Source organism: Ambystoma mexicanum, chromosome 4p, assembly GCF_040938575.1.
Source record: "Ambystoma mexicanum isolate Mex_15411 chromosome 4p, UKY_AmexF1_1, whole genome shotgun sequence".
NCBI classification, from domain to species: Eukaryota; Metazoa; Chordata; class Amphibia; order Caudata; family Ambystomatidae; genus Ambystoma; species Ambystoma mexicanum.
This window is the reverse complement of record NC_090927.1, coordinates 422,756,991-422,772,418: the sequence shown is the minus strand read 5'-3', so window position 1 is coordinate 422,772,418 and position 15,428 is coordinate 422,756,991.

Below are 15,428 nucleotides of genomic sequence, written 5' to 3'. Positions count from 1 at the left end.
TCGACTGTATAAATGTGAGCCCAGGAAAGATAAGAAATGTTTCTAATGTGCTCTCCAATAGTCTTTTACATGTTCTGCTTGTTCTTGATGATTTTTAAGAACTCTAAAGAAGATAGCAACCTGGAATGATTGGGATCTGACAGGCAGTCTAAGTCGAAGTTACAAAGGTCCTTTTTCAATTCCTTCAATGAAGTTGTTGGTTGATATGTCATCAGAGCATTGACAGAAGAAAAAGAACTCTTAAGAGCATTTAGTGCCTGGTGGAGCATAGTCTCAGCCTCCCAACCAATGACGAGGACCAGAATGGGGGCTAAACCACAAGGTGAATCCCCGGCTCTGAGCCTCCTCGGACCTGGAGGCTACCATCTTCTCCTGCCAAATGTTCAGGTAACTGCTTCCCTACGCCACTGTGTTCCCATCCCCGCACTCCCAATGCCCTCTACACATTGAATCCCCCTCCCATCCCGCCCCACTTACTTTGCACTGTTGTGCCGCGCCAGTTCCTGTAACAGTAGTGCTTGTGGTGCGTCCCTGACACGTGACTAGCTGCCATGGAAAGTGAGAAGGGACTACGGGTAGTTTCCTTCTACCTGATCCATGGCGGCATCTTATTTTGAAGTTTTTTTAAACTTGAGAAACAGCGAACATGTCATTTCTCAACTTAAAAATACAATCTTAGTATCCCGGTACAATGTGCCTTGCTCAGGCTTCTAACAGGCCCGGAGCATTACCTGGCCCAGTAATGCTGCCAGATGCCCGCTCATGCTGGGCTATCAGGCACCCTGTTTAGAGCACAAAGGGAAGCAGTATCTGTTTCTATAGCAGCATTATGAAATCCCTGAGGAAGTAACAAAAGGTTTTTCCCCAAAAACCATTTCTCTAACACTGATTGTGACACAGTCTAGATCAAGCCCCCAAACCTCAGCAGAATACGTTAAGGCACTTGCGTTTTTGCCCTAAAATACATTTTGTCTTGTGGTAAAATAATATTCTCATGCTTGCAGTCCAGACCAGTCTTGTAACTGCACTGCCAGCTGGCTCTGCTTTTTGTAAGATTAGGAGAAATGTGAATTCTCAGTTTTTGTTTAAATATATCATGACCCTGCACCATCCAGAAAGGAGGTCATTTGTTATTTCCAACTCTAGAACCCCCCCAAAATCATTACTTTTGATTTAACTTTAACTTTATTGATCTTGAGTTAATTCACCATGCAGAAAGCTTATGCAGCTTTAGTTTGCACCTGCAAATCTATTGCTATTCTTTCAAGAAGAAATAAATCATCCCCATACAGTAGTAACAGAATCACTGACCGCACATCTTCAGTAGCCAACAGCAAACATATACCATGTAATTTTCATACAGTCAGAAAAGAGTTGGTAGCAGAAATCAACCCTACTTCACGCCTCGTGAGGTTGGAAATTTCCTAGAGAGTTTGTCCTGGGTGCCATACCTAACTTGTGAAGAAGTGTTTGTGCAAAGGGCAATAATAATGTTTTCAGGGCTGCATAGCATAACTCTATTGACAGGGTGAAATGGATAGGATACACATATAGATATGTTGCATAGAGAGGCCTATGTTTCGCTATGGAAACCCTTTGAAGGATATTTTGGAGTTGAAAAATATGGTTAACAGTTGAAAGACCTGGTCTATAACTTCCCTCTGTGGGATTGACAATAGAGTTATCAATCCATTGATGTACTGCCCTTAAAAGATGGAAACAGATGTAGCTGGGCCATGATAGTGACCATTGGCAGAATCAACCAACACATTTTTTTTTTTCATGCAGCGCTGCGTGAAGGCGATCATTTGTTAGAGAAAGACAAGGAATGAGCATAGGCATTGCTAGGTGTCAGGTCTTGTAGGACTATGATGTGCTTCTTGCATTGGGCTTGGTAGATGCTAGGCACCCACGGGCAGAGCAAGTGCCTAAGGTGGGAGAGTCAATAGGTGATTGTTCAGCAAGAAGAGAGGAAGACGATTTGACAGAACATTAGAGATTGCTACAGGGGAAAACATGAATGAAGCAGAGGAAGAAAGGCCAAGAACAATTGATGGATTGATATTGGCATGGGTGAGATGGTGGAGGACGAGTAGGTTGTGGAAACGTAGCAACTGCAGGCAGTCCTTGAGTCTGATGATTTGGATATGAACATGGAGTACCCATTGTTGAGAAGGACATTATAATTGTGGTTCCACTGTAGTTGGTCCTGGACAATGCCTTAAACAACTTTTGAGTTGGAAAAGTGATGAGAAAGAGTGAGGCAGAGATGTTGGACATCCTTGAGCCAGATGAGGAGAGGATGCAGGTGGCAGTGCACTGCATGAACCCTCCGCCCGACCCACCCATAGTACACTCCTTCGAAAAATCCACCGCCATCAGCTCATTCTTTGTCAACCAGATCAACATAGCCTGCCAACACATGGACACCAATGCCACAACTGACGGCATACTACACATCCCATCTTGCAAAACCACAACTACCTGGAAAACTTTCAAGACACTAAGTATGGAAGACCTCACTGCCAATTTAGCATTCCTTAAGGACATATCATATGCAGATGACCTTCTTCCTCCCTCCTTACTCAAGACCGTTCTGACTGAGGCACTCCTCCCTCACGTGGCAATCATCAACAGCTCCCTAACTCAAGGCACCATGCCCTTGATCTTCAAGGCCAGACATATCCTCCTGCTTCTTAAGAAACCAACACTGGACCCTGACAATCTCAACAACTACCACCCCATCACCGATTTTACGTTCCTAGGTATGATCCTTGAGCAAGCAGTAGAAACACAACTCCTCCGACACACTAAAGCCAATAACTCCCTTCAGTCCCAACAATCCAGGTTCAGACCCAGATGCAGCATAGAAATGGCTACAATCAAAGTGATTGACAATGCCCTTACAATCCTTGATGATGGCCATCTTTGCCTCCAAGTTCTGCTTGACCTTTCATCAGGATATGACACAGTAGAGCAAAAGACACACCCCAAAAATAAATTGCCTTATTGGGCTCACCAACATTGTCTTCAGCTGGTTCTAGTTCTATTGTGCTTATCAACAACCGTTTATACACATGGATTCTTCCAGATAACCAACACACCCCATCACCTGTGGAGTCCAGCAGGATCCTTCCTGTCCCTTGTGATATTTGTTATGGCCACTTAAAATGTTTCAGTTGCATAATGCCACCGAATATACTGTGCTCCTGCCTACCAATAATTATAACATGTTTTCTCTGAAACTTCTAAAGGTAGTTGGTCTTCCTAATAGCCACAGAATACAACCTTATCCTGCCTACAAAGAAATGTAAGATAATTTCTCTGCAACTATTATTTGGTATGCCCACTAAAAAACAACACACTCAGTTACAAACACTGTATATTATGTTCTCTTGCCTACCAAGGAATATAGAAGACGTTTTCCCTGCAACTGGTATTTGAGATAACTCACTCAGATACAGCCACTGAATGCATGCTGTGGCTGCAAAAGAATTCTTAAATGTATTTTTTGAAAAGTTTACAAATATGTAACTTGAGGAAAGCATTCTGTCTGGATCTAAAGAAAGATGGAGTCAGCCACATATCTCCACTGCATCTAATCTCTGCTACAGCAAATTCTAAGATGTCTCTGGAAGTACTAACTGTTATTTGGTCTGGCCACTAAAAATGTTGGTGTAATTTACAGCCACTGAATATAATGTCCTCCTGCCTAACAATAATTGTAATACTTGTTCTCTGCAGTGTGTAACTAGCATTTGCTTTGAGTACTAAAATATGGTGCACTCACCTACAACCACAGAATAAAAAATCTCTTTCTACCTAGCACGAAAAGAAAAAAAAAACATTGGAGAGAAAGGAAACTGGAACTCTGTCATAACAATACACTCTTCCTGGGAATAAATGCATAGCACATTAAATTAAAAAATAACATCAACAAAAGCAATCATACTTTTTCAAAACAACTCGATTGAGAAATATATAATTACTACATTCATAAAACACAATGTAAGACTAACATATTACATAAAGTGCAACAATCGATAATGTGATTTTAGTGACATACAAGTACATAGAAAAGTCAAAATATGTACAAAATGTAAAACCAACTCTCTGCTCTGTATTAAAGTCAAAACACATAGATGGCTGTTCTGATGGTGACTGTTGAATGAAGATAGCTACAAGAAAGTCAATCTTTAACAAACAACTATCTGTAAAATCTCTCTTTAAACAGCCATCTCTTGATTCTGAGAATTGAACACTAGTTTTGAGGAATGTCCATGACATTAAAGGGGCATTGTCGCGTCCAGGGCTTCAACTAGTGAATAGCATAAAACAATAACTAACTAAACTCTATGCATTTTATATAATGTACAAGAAGGAGCTCTCCACTGTTTCCTCCCCTGATTGCTTCTAGATCTTGTGCTACCAAATTGCAGCCCTCCCTCTTCCCTGTTAGCTCCCCAGTCCACTGTTTCTCTGCTTCCATCACCATGCCCCCCTATGATTGTAAACTAGGTCTGTACTCAATAAATTCAATAATAATAATAATAATAATAATAATAATAATAATAATAATAATAATCTTTCTATATAAAATGTTTAGGTATGTTTCCGTACTCAGCTGATGCAAATCATCAGTGTTAGGTTGTCCTCTGCTGTCCAAATGGCAAATTGCACCTCTGTATGCCCTTGTACTTAAACAAGAGCTATCATTTTAAGAAACAGAGTGAACACTGTTCTCCGTGATTACCTACATCTATCCACTATCACAAACATTTGGAATATCTTCAAGTTACTTCTTTCCATCTCCGTTTCCCTTCACACAGGGCATGTGTGTGTGGGTGACTCTCCTGAGGCCAGAAGACTGCCTCCCTGCTCATTGGCCGGGGTTCTCTGCATCACGATTGTCAGTTTGCGAGCTAGCAAGTGATGCCTGCCCCCTCTAAGGCCCACATTTGAGGCCCCGATCCAAGTCTCTGTTTTCATTTCTGCCCTGGATGATGCAGCATCTACCTCTGAGCCCGTGAGTGGCTCCTGTTCTCTTCATCCCAGATGGCCCCTTCCATCATGGCCACGGAATGTATTTTGTGTGTGGGACGACTCTCCTGAGGCCAGAACACTGCTTCCCTGACCATCCGATTGGCCAGGGCTTGCAACATCAAGATTGTTGGCCTGGGAGCTGGCAAGCAATGCCGGCCTCCTCTAAGGCCCACATTTCAGGCCCCAATCCCTGTCTGTCCTATCTGGCCATGATCAAAGTGCCGTGTCTGCTTCTACCCTTCTCCCCCCCTGCTGTTGTATGCCTGCGCTGTGATGTGGCTATTTGTCTCTATCTCTTTCAACATGAGCATGGAAGGATCATGGAGCGTTCATTCCCTCTTATCATGCACCAAAGGTAGGAATTTTCTCCTCGCATAGCTCATGGATGTATGCTCTGCTCCTATTACACCCCCTTGTTGCGCCACCTCCCGCCTTGCTCTTCCCCTGTTTGTCCCACCTGCCATTTTCATTCCCATCCTCGGAAAATCCCCACTGTCTTGAAAAGCTTGGCTTTCACCCTTTCACCAGCCAGCTCCACGCTGCCTTCTTCATGTTCCCTCATTGCCTCATACTCTGTCTGCAGCTGCCATTTGCCACTACTCTACTGGGACTTTTCTTCCTTCCTTATGAGACTCCATTAAAAAGTGAGCAACTCTGCACCTTGTGACCCAATCAGCATGAACATTTAATCATTGTGAATCTTGTATTATCTTCACATATCAAATTCTAATTGTCATGTTCCTTTTTCTTTTGACCTATCCTCTCTGTTCATTACCTTTGCACTACTGTCCACGCTGCACCTGTAACTCAGCTGATGCATTGAGTGTAACTTGTACCTGCTCCATCTAGGGCTCAGTATGTGTTTTTTTCCTGTATTGAACTAGTATGTTTTATTTTTCATTGTAGCCGCCAAACAGCCTGTGTCTCCTTGTTGTCCCACTGCCTCACTCACTCTTTCCTCCCACCCTGCCCATGTGTGTTTCTCCCATTTTTGTGATTGGCATGGCTCGCTATGCTGTGCATTGAGGGTCTTCCCTTGCTGATGCTCTTGCTGCTTTTTGTAATCCTGCAGCTGTGGCGAGTGTACCTTACCCTTACCAATCTTACCTTTTTTCCTATGTTTACTCGATATCTAGCAATCTGCTGTTTTTACCTTTTTACTTCTGCTGCTTATGTGAATGCTGCCTTCTTGCTTCTGCTAATTGTCTTTCCTTTGGTCTCTGCCTCTACTCACCCTCCTGTTCTCTTGAACTACCCTCTTTCACATGACTGCAATGTTCCCTTCTCCTCCCTCCCTCTTTTTCACTTCTTCCCCTTGTCTCCCCCTCACCCCTTCTTGTCCTCATTTAATTTTTGTTTGCACTTATTATACCCCATACTTTCATCCCCTCTTGCAGCCCCCTCACTCCCACTCTCCCCCTTTCTGTATCAACACTTGCACGTTCTAAATCATCTCACAACCTAGTCAGAGTGCTCTGTATGTCTACCCTCTCTCTGCCCTTCTCCTCCTCTCACTTGCTCTAGCACTTGCACTTCCAAATGTTTCAAGACCTTTTAAGAAACTTTCTCCTGTTTTCTTTGTTTTGTACCTTCTGCCCCACCCCCTTGTCTTGATGTGCCTTAAATACAATGTTAATATATAGTGCACATTACAAATGACCAATAAATAAAGGACACAGTGGTTCCAGTATCAATGAACAGTTAATGTGCTAAAACTGAAAGTAGGTGCTGTAATTATGCTACTATGTAATCTTATTCCATCACAGGGACTCTGCAATGGAACAAGGTTGACAATTACGCGCCTACAAAAACACATCATAGAGGCCCAAGTAATTTGTGGAATTTATATACTCTTCTTATACTAGGCATACCTCTCATCGCATCTGATACAAGTATGCCTTTCAAATTCAAAAGAAGACAGTTACCCATATGTTTAGCCTTTTCAGTGACCATTAATAAGTCACAGGGAACTACGCCCCCTTCCTGGAAGCCATCAGTGGTAATTTCGATATTTAAGATGGGGACAGAAGTGACCCTATGAATTACAGACCAAATATTGACCTTTAAGATGTGCTAGAACTGCATATGTTACGCCGGGAACGGCTAATAATAACAATAACTACATCTTACCTAACATAAACACCAGGCCTGGGTAAGTATATCAATCATGGAATATGTACATCAATCTAACATGTTACCAGTCACTTAGAACATGTTGCTTGACTTTATTCATGAGTTTCTCATTAAGGAAATGCTCTTTATTGTTTAATTTCTGTACATGGTATGAACAATAGATAAATAAATACCATGTATCTATTTAAAAGTACATTTGTAAGGGTTTCAATAGTTTAAAAAGTCTTCCTGCACCTGAACACAAAAGTCATCTTGCGTTTGATCCATCTATGCTTTCAAAAACGGCATTGTACATCATCATGTATTAAAACAATTTACTAAGCACTTTGTTATATAGGAAGGCTAGAACACTCATTTCACTTTACTAAACCTGGAAGTGTTCTTTCTTTACAAAGTGCTTAATTCTGTACCCTTAGTTCTTTATGAAAATGTAAAAGGCACTAAACCGCTATAAATGTAAAAAAAGTAAGCAATGACCAAATACCGTTGCTATTTCTATGTCAATAACACTGATGGCTATCAATAAAAGCAACTCACAAGACTCATAAAAAATGCTAAACAAAACTAAACACTCATTACTTATCGTATTCCAGTGGCAGACTCAAATATTTAAAATATGGACTGGCACACTCTAAGCTAAAGGCACTAGTGTGCTCATATGTTTTACGAGAAGTCACAAATTAACTTTTTCCACAGTATGGTTAGCCTGGTCAAAAACTATTATCGGTGCTTATATAAAAGATAAAAATGCTATTAACTATTACTGTTAATATTTAAACATGTTTTTCGACTGACGGTGTGGACATCGGTCAAAATGATTAATGAAAAAACCTATTTGTGAAACTGTACTTACGTACACTCAAATAAGTGCCTCTTCAAGGGTTCAGGGACGTTACCGGGCAGATACGCAACCCTGACAAGTGAGGGATAGCTATTCGCACTGAGGGGTTCCATCTGGGGTGCAAATACATTTATTTGTTTTTTTTTAATTAGGAGTCAGGCTCCACGTATATATTGCGGAAGCCCAATCTTCAGTGAAAAAATAAAAAGATGGCCACAACCATAGTAAATTAAAAAGGCATCTGGTCCCTTTTTTCACAATATGGTGAAGGACCAGCGTCGAAGATGCTGAGGCAAATAAAAAATGGTGTCACCCGGGGAAGGGTCTCGTGTGGATGGAAAAACGCAGGCGTTTCCAGCCACTTGTTTGGCTGAGTGTGTATATCCCATGGGTGTATATATACAGATTATTTTCTGTGTAGGAAAGGTTTTGATATAATGATCCTTTTCCTTGATCAGCCACCACCTTCTCAAGTGCAAAACATTTAGGGGGTAATTCATAGAATTTAGCGCACAAGTGGCGCATGCGGCTGGTGCACAGTGTGCGCGTGCGAATCTCTGCGCCAGCCGTGTGCGCTAAAATCCATTTCCGCGCACAGCGTATTCATGGATTTTAGCTACCAAAACCAACCATGGCGCACAGTGGCGCAGCGACCCTGCAGCAGTGCCAGTTACGCCCCCAAGAACGCCCATCGCGCAGGGAAAAGCCATCAAAATACCCAATCCAGCGCAAAGGGCTGCGCTAACCCTGTACCAGCACGGCAAGCGGGGTACATGTATTACTGGGGTTCGCAGGAAGTTTCACACGCGATTTCAGCACAGTATGTGTATTTTGGTGGTGCGCGGGAAGTTTCACATGCGAAAGGGCCTGTGCGAGTGGGGTACGTGTATTACTGGGGTTCGCGGGAAGTTTCACACGCGATAGGCCCTGTGCGAGTGGGGTACGTGTATTACTGGGGTTTGCAGGAAGTTTCACACGCGATAGGCCCTGTGCGAGTGGGGTACGTGTATTACTGGGGTTCGCGGGAAGTTTCACACGCGATAGGCCCTATGCGAGTGGGGTACGTGTATTACTGGGGTTCGCGGGAAGTTTCACACGCGATTGGCTCTGTGTGAGAGGGATACGTGTATTACTGGGGTTCGCGGGAAGTCTCACAATCGATTTCAGCAGGGTACGTGTATTTCAACGGGGTACTCGGGAAGTTTCACACGCGAAAGGGCCTGTGCGAGTGGGGTACGTGTATTACTGGGGTTCATGGGAAGTTTCACACGTGATTGGCCCTGTGCGAGCGGGGTACGTATATTACTGGGGTTCGCGGGAAGTTTCACACGTGATTGGCCCTGTGCGAGAGGGGTACATGTATTACTGGGGTTTGCGGGAAGTCTCACACGCAATTTCAGCAGGGTGCGTGTATTTCAGGGGTGCGCAGGAAGTTTCACACGCAAAAGGACCTGTGCGAGTGGGGTACTTTTATTACTGGGGTTCGCTGGAAGTTTCACACGCGATAGGCTCTGTGCGAGTGAGGTACGTGTATTTCGGGGGTGTGCGTGAAGTTTCACACGTGAAAGGGCCTGTGCGAGTGGGGTACATGTATTACTGGGGTTCGAGGGAATTTTCACACACGATTTCAGCAGGGTACGTGTATTTCGGGGGTGCACGGGAAGTTTCACACGCGAAAGGTCACTGTGCGAGTGGGGCACATGTATTCCTGGGGTTCGCGGGAAGTTTCACACGCAATTTCAGCAGGGTACGTGTATTTCAGGGGTGCGCGGGGAGTCCTACATGTGGATTGGCAGTGTGGGTCCTTCCAGATGTTCCCTCTACACCCTCCATGGCCCCTGCAGGCAGCCCACACCACAGGGGACTACCCTGCACCCCTGGTCATGTCCTGCAGGCATCCCATCCACCATGGGCATGCTCCCCAGCCAAGCCACATCTCAGCTTGCACTACTGATCACCAACTCATGTCCCCCTGCACCCCCACCCCCCAACAGTGCAGGGCAGCTGCCAGCAGGCCCCCACTCATGTCCCCTTGCACCCCCAACTCCCAGCAGTGCAGGGCACCTGCCAGCAGGACCCCACTCATGTCCCTTTGCACCCCCACCCCCCAGCAGTGCAGGGCACCTGCCAGCAGGCCCCCACTCATGTCCCACTCATGTCCCCCTGCCCCCAGGTCATGACGATCCTCAATCATGGCCCTTATGGCCAGCCTCCCCAGCCCAAAGACACAACCAAGTATTGCATCCACCCGGGGGCGTGGCTACGAGAGCCATGTAGGAGGACGCGTTCCAGCGGAGCTCCCGAGATCCTGAACAGATCCTGGCAAATTAGTGCGGTGTGACTGCTTATTGAACACCGACGATACGCATGCCAGCGTGTGAAAGTGCTACCTATGCACTGTGAACTTTTGGAGGACATAGTAGCTACGGCGGTGAAGATTGGAGAAGAAAAGTCGAGAGACGTTGAGGACAAAGGGCGACTCAAAATTGCCGACATAGGCCCGAGACGGAATAGAAAAGAGTAGCGGGAAGACCTAATGAGGCCAGCGTGCAGCGCGCCCACTCATCATTCGAAAGACCTGCACATCCCCAGAACCATGTCAAGTAAGGCAGTGCGACCCAAGGCGAAACAGCCCACGCTGGACGACTTCACCAAGACGTCCCCGGGCCCGGACGCCACCAAGAATAAAGATGCATCGGCCGTGGGTGGCGCGACACCTTCGAGCTCTAATCAAGAAATCCTGGTGGCGATTGCGGACCTTAGAGCAGCCTGGGAGTCGAAATTAGAACTGGCTGTCTCCGAATTAAAAACGGCATTGGACCTCAAAGTTGGGGAGGTCCAGGAGGACGTCAATCTGCTGAGACAGGACGTTAGGGTTCTGGCAGAGCGCACAGAGTCCCTGGAAAAAGAAGTTGGCCCGAATACGGCAGACTGCGCCACCCACAAGGCAAAACTGCACGCCCTAATTCAAAGGGTGGGCAACTTGGAAAGTAGAGCGGAGGAGGCGGAAGGACGAGCCCGTCGCAACAATATCCGCATTTTGGGCCTACCGGAGCGGACGGAGGGCCGTGACCCTACTGACTTTGTTGAGACCATGTTACTGCAGGAGATACCCAGAGGGGCCTTATCCCAAGGCTTCGCAGTGGAAAGAGCGCATAGAGCCTTAACGAGGAGGCCGCCTCCCGGAAACCCGCCTAGACCCATCATTGCCAAAATTCTTAACTACCGCGATCGGGAAAGAATATTGGAACATTTTCGAAAAGGAGGCACGATCAAGAGAGGAGCAGCAAACATCACAGCATATCCGGATTACACTCTAGCTGTGCAGCAGAGCCGCATGAATTTTGGGACTGTGAAACGGAGGCTGAGGGAGGCAGGTTATAAATATATGTTGCTTTATCCTGCAAAACTGAAGGTTATACAGGCGCATAAAACTTTATTTTTCGAGACCCCAGAGGACGCCATGGAGTGGCTCGACACACAGGGATGCCCCCAGGAATCGGCGGACCGGCCCAAGAAGGACTCGGCAAGATGGCGCGACTCATGGACTTTGAGACTTGATTATAGTTGGTTCGGAACCTTCGGTATGGAAGGTCAGTTGGTTGTACTGTTTGTCGCAAACACTGGGATTATTACCGAACGGGAGCCCCATGGAGCGATACTCTTTCCCCACAATAGCTTAGGTTAGGTGGCCATTAGGGCGACCTCACCCTACTGGGCTCCGCGCACTGATCGGTGATTGCGGAACTAGATGTGGGGGTGCCTGAGCTCTGTTGTTGAAGCTGGGCAACAGTTGGGGTGTGTGGTGTTGGGGGGAGGGCGGGTGAGGGAGGGGAGAGGGAGTTGGGGTTTGGTTGTGTGTGTAGTTAGTTGGGGAATGAGCTTATTCGCGGAGTGGCTGCAGTGGGACGCCTTCTGTGTCATGCGAACTGCTGGAGGTTCCTGCAAATGGGGTGAGAAGACACATAACTGCCATGGGAGACCTTAAGATTGCCACCTGGAACGTCCGCGGACTCAATAATTACCTGAAAAGAAATAAAGTCATGTTGTATCTTAAACGACAGAAGATCGACATTGCCCTGCTACAAGAAACGCACCTGACCCAACATAAACTAGACCTTGTAAAGAAAAAATGGGGTGGCACGGTGGTGGGCTCCCGTACTCGGCCTATGCCAGGGGTGTGCTGATCTGGGTGGGCCCGCATGTCCCACTCAGAATTGTACGAGAGGAGGTAGACACGGAGGGTAGGCTGGTAATACTAAGGGCACTGATTGAGAACAGAGGACTGAGTATTATTAATACATATGCCCCCAACCAGAATACTGCTATATACTTCAGGACTTTATGTACACGCCTGGGCCCGTGCGCAGAGGAACCGATTATCTGGGGGGGGGGACTTCAACTGTGTTCTTGACCCCAAGATAGATAGGTCCGACAGTAAAGTGGACAGGCCCACCCCGGCGGCTAGGGCTTTAGGGGTACTATTAGACGATTTTGGACTAGAAGATGTCTGGAGATTGAAACACTGCCTTGCAGTACTCTCATTATTCGGCCCCTCAACAGTTGCATACGAGACTAGACTATTTCTTTGCCACGCCAGAAGTGGCGATAGCAACTACTCAGATTGAATACAGTGCGAAGGTCCTGTCGGTAATGGCCTGGCAATATGGCCGCCCCAGAGGGCGGATACCAACATGGCGCCTTCGGGCGGAGGCGCTTAGAGACCCGGTCTTCAGAGAGGATATTAGAGAGGCGATTATACGGTACTTTGAGGAGAACACGGGCAGTGTAGATTCGGCTAGTACACTTTGGGAGGCCTTCAAGGTGGTATTGAGGGGCAACGCTATTTCCAAATCAAAGGGCCTGCAAGGGGGGGGTTCTAGCTGAGCTAGAGAAAGTGGAGAAAGAATTGGAGCGTGAATGTACCAGAGCGGGGGGGGACACAGACCTAGTACTTGAATTACAGCAACGATGTTCGGAGCTTTGGGAGCGGCTTTGTGACCTCAACTACAGGAAATACGTGGAGAGGCAGCATGCAGGCGGTGACAAAACTGGTCGCCTACTGGCATGGCTTTATAAGAGGGAATCCCCTAGGGCCCCGATCATGATGATAGAAAGGGAAAATGGGGAGGAGGCTCACACTCAGGAAGAGGTTAACGCTGCTTTCTTAGATTATTATAAAGCGCTGTATGAGGACAAAGGGGAAGACAATCTGGATAAGATCAGGGACACACTGGAAGATATGGAATTGCCTAGAATTAGTGCAGAGGAAAGGGAGGAGTTAGATGGTCCCATTACGCTAGATGAACTGGAAGAGGTGGTGAAACGGCTGCCTACTTGCAAGACCCCGGGCACTGATGGACTCCCGAGTGAGTTCTATAAAACATATAGCGCAGAGATACTCCCCCCTATGCTGGAGATGTATAACGAATCATTTGAGGAAGGCCGATTGCCGGACACGCTCAGAGAGGCGCTGATCGTGCCGCTTCCCAAGCCTAACAAGCCGAGACAACACTGTGGGTCGTACAGACCGCTGTCGATGTTGAACCAAGACAGTAAGATCCTGACAGCGGTCCTGGCTGACAGGCTACGCAAGGTCATCGGCAGACTGATACACTCGGATCAGACAGGTTATGTTCCTGGCAGGAATATAACCCATAATCATAGGCGGCTCCACCGGGTGATCGCAGAAGGGAACAGAAGGGATGAGGAAATGGCAGTGATTTCCTTAGACGTAGTCAAGGCATTTGATTCGGTGAGGTGGCCGTGGCTGTTCACGGTCCTGGGGGAATACGGGTTCGGGCCAGGCTATATCAGATGGGCGAGGCTGCTGTATAGCCAGCCAACGGCTAGGGTGCGCACGGGATCGGTGATATCCGATAAGTGGCGCCTTGGTAGGGGTACTAGGCAGGGATGTCCTTGGTCCCCAATGTTATACATATTGGCCCTGGAACCCTTAGCGGTATATCTCAGACAGCAATATGACCTGGTGGGCATCGAGGTGGGAGGAGAGAGCCACTTGATATCCCTATATGCCGATGACTTGCTGCTGTACCTAAAATATCCGGAGGAGAACCTCCAGTATGTTTTGGAGGTCATGCAGAAGTATGCCGAATTGTCCGGCATAGCGGTTAATCCCGGCAAGTCGAGCATGTTCCCCCTAGGGTATTATGCGAGGGTCCCCACGGAACGCTTACCGGTATTACCCGTGCCTTGGGCAACCGAATCCTTCCGATACCTCGGAATAGACATATATCATACTGTGGTAAACGAACATCTGCACAATACTGCAGTTGCTGTGGATAAAATCCGTGCGTCCATGCGATTTTGGGAGAAGCTGCCGCTGGCAATGATGGGGCGGGGGGCGTTGCTTAAAATGGTTGTCCTGCCTAGACTGTTGCATTTCTTCAACAACATACCATACTTAATACCTAGGAGGTTCTTTACCAAACTCGACAGTATGTGTAGGGACTTCCTATGGCACGGCACTCGCAACCGAGTGGCACTGTGGAAGCTGCAAAACTTTCACGATAAAGGAGGGATCAAATTACCGCATTTTGAGGCCTATTATGTAGCAAGCCAATTGCAATATGTTACACAGTGGCTCTCTGATGAGGAATCTCCCGAGTCTAGGTTGGTTGGGACAGATTGCGCCCCGTTTTATTTGAAGGAGATCATCTGGCATGCTGTTACTTGGGTGGAGAATGTGGCGCAGAGCATGTCGGCTACTGGAAAGCCTGGACCCGTGCTCGCCGCAAGTGCCACTGGTCGCCTTGACTGCGGGGGATAGCCAACTTAGGAAAATGATCAGAATATACTGGGAATCGGTTGGGTTGGCCACGTTAGGAGATATATGGCAAGATGGGGCCATCAAGGATTTTGCAGACCTAAAAGAGGAGACTGGGTTACATGGGGGCCAATACGTTACATACCTCAGGTTGGCACAGATTATCCGAAAATCTTGGCCTGAGACGGTGTTAGCGGAGGATCCGGGCGCCCTGATTGACACGATATATGATATATCAGAGGGCGGACACGAGATTTCCAGATTGTATGAGGTGGTGATGTCCCGGGTGGGAAAGGACCTGATGGATTTGAGACTAGAATGGGAAACGGAGGTGGGGACTCAGATGACTGATGGGATGTGGGAACGGGCTATGGGATATCATAAAAAAGTGTCCAGAAATGCTAGATTACAGCAAATCCAACTATATATCACGCACAGAGCGTACATGACCCCCAAAAGGATAGCTAAGTTTGCGAACACAGGCAGACAAGCATGTCCGAAATGTAACGAGGAGGACGCGGACATGACGCATATGTTCTGGTCCTGTCCAGTAATCGAAGTCTTCTGGGGAGAAGTGTCACAGAAGTTAGCAGACAAAGGGGTCCCGATAAGCATTGACACGGC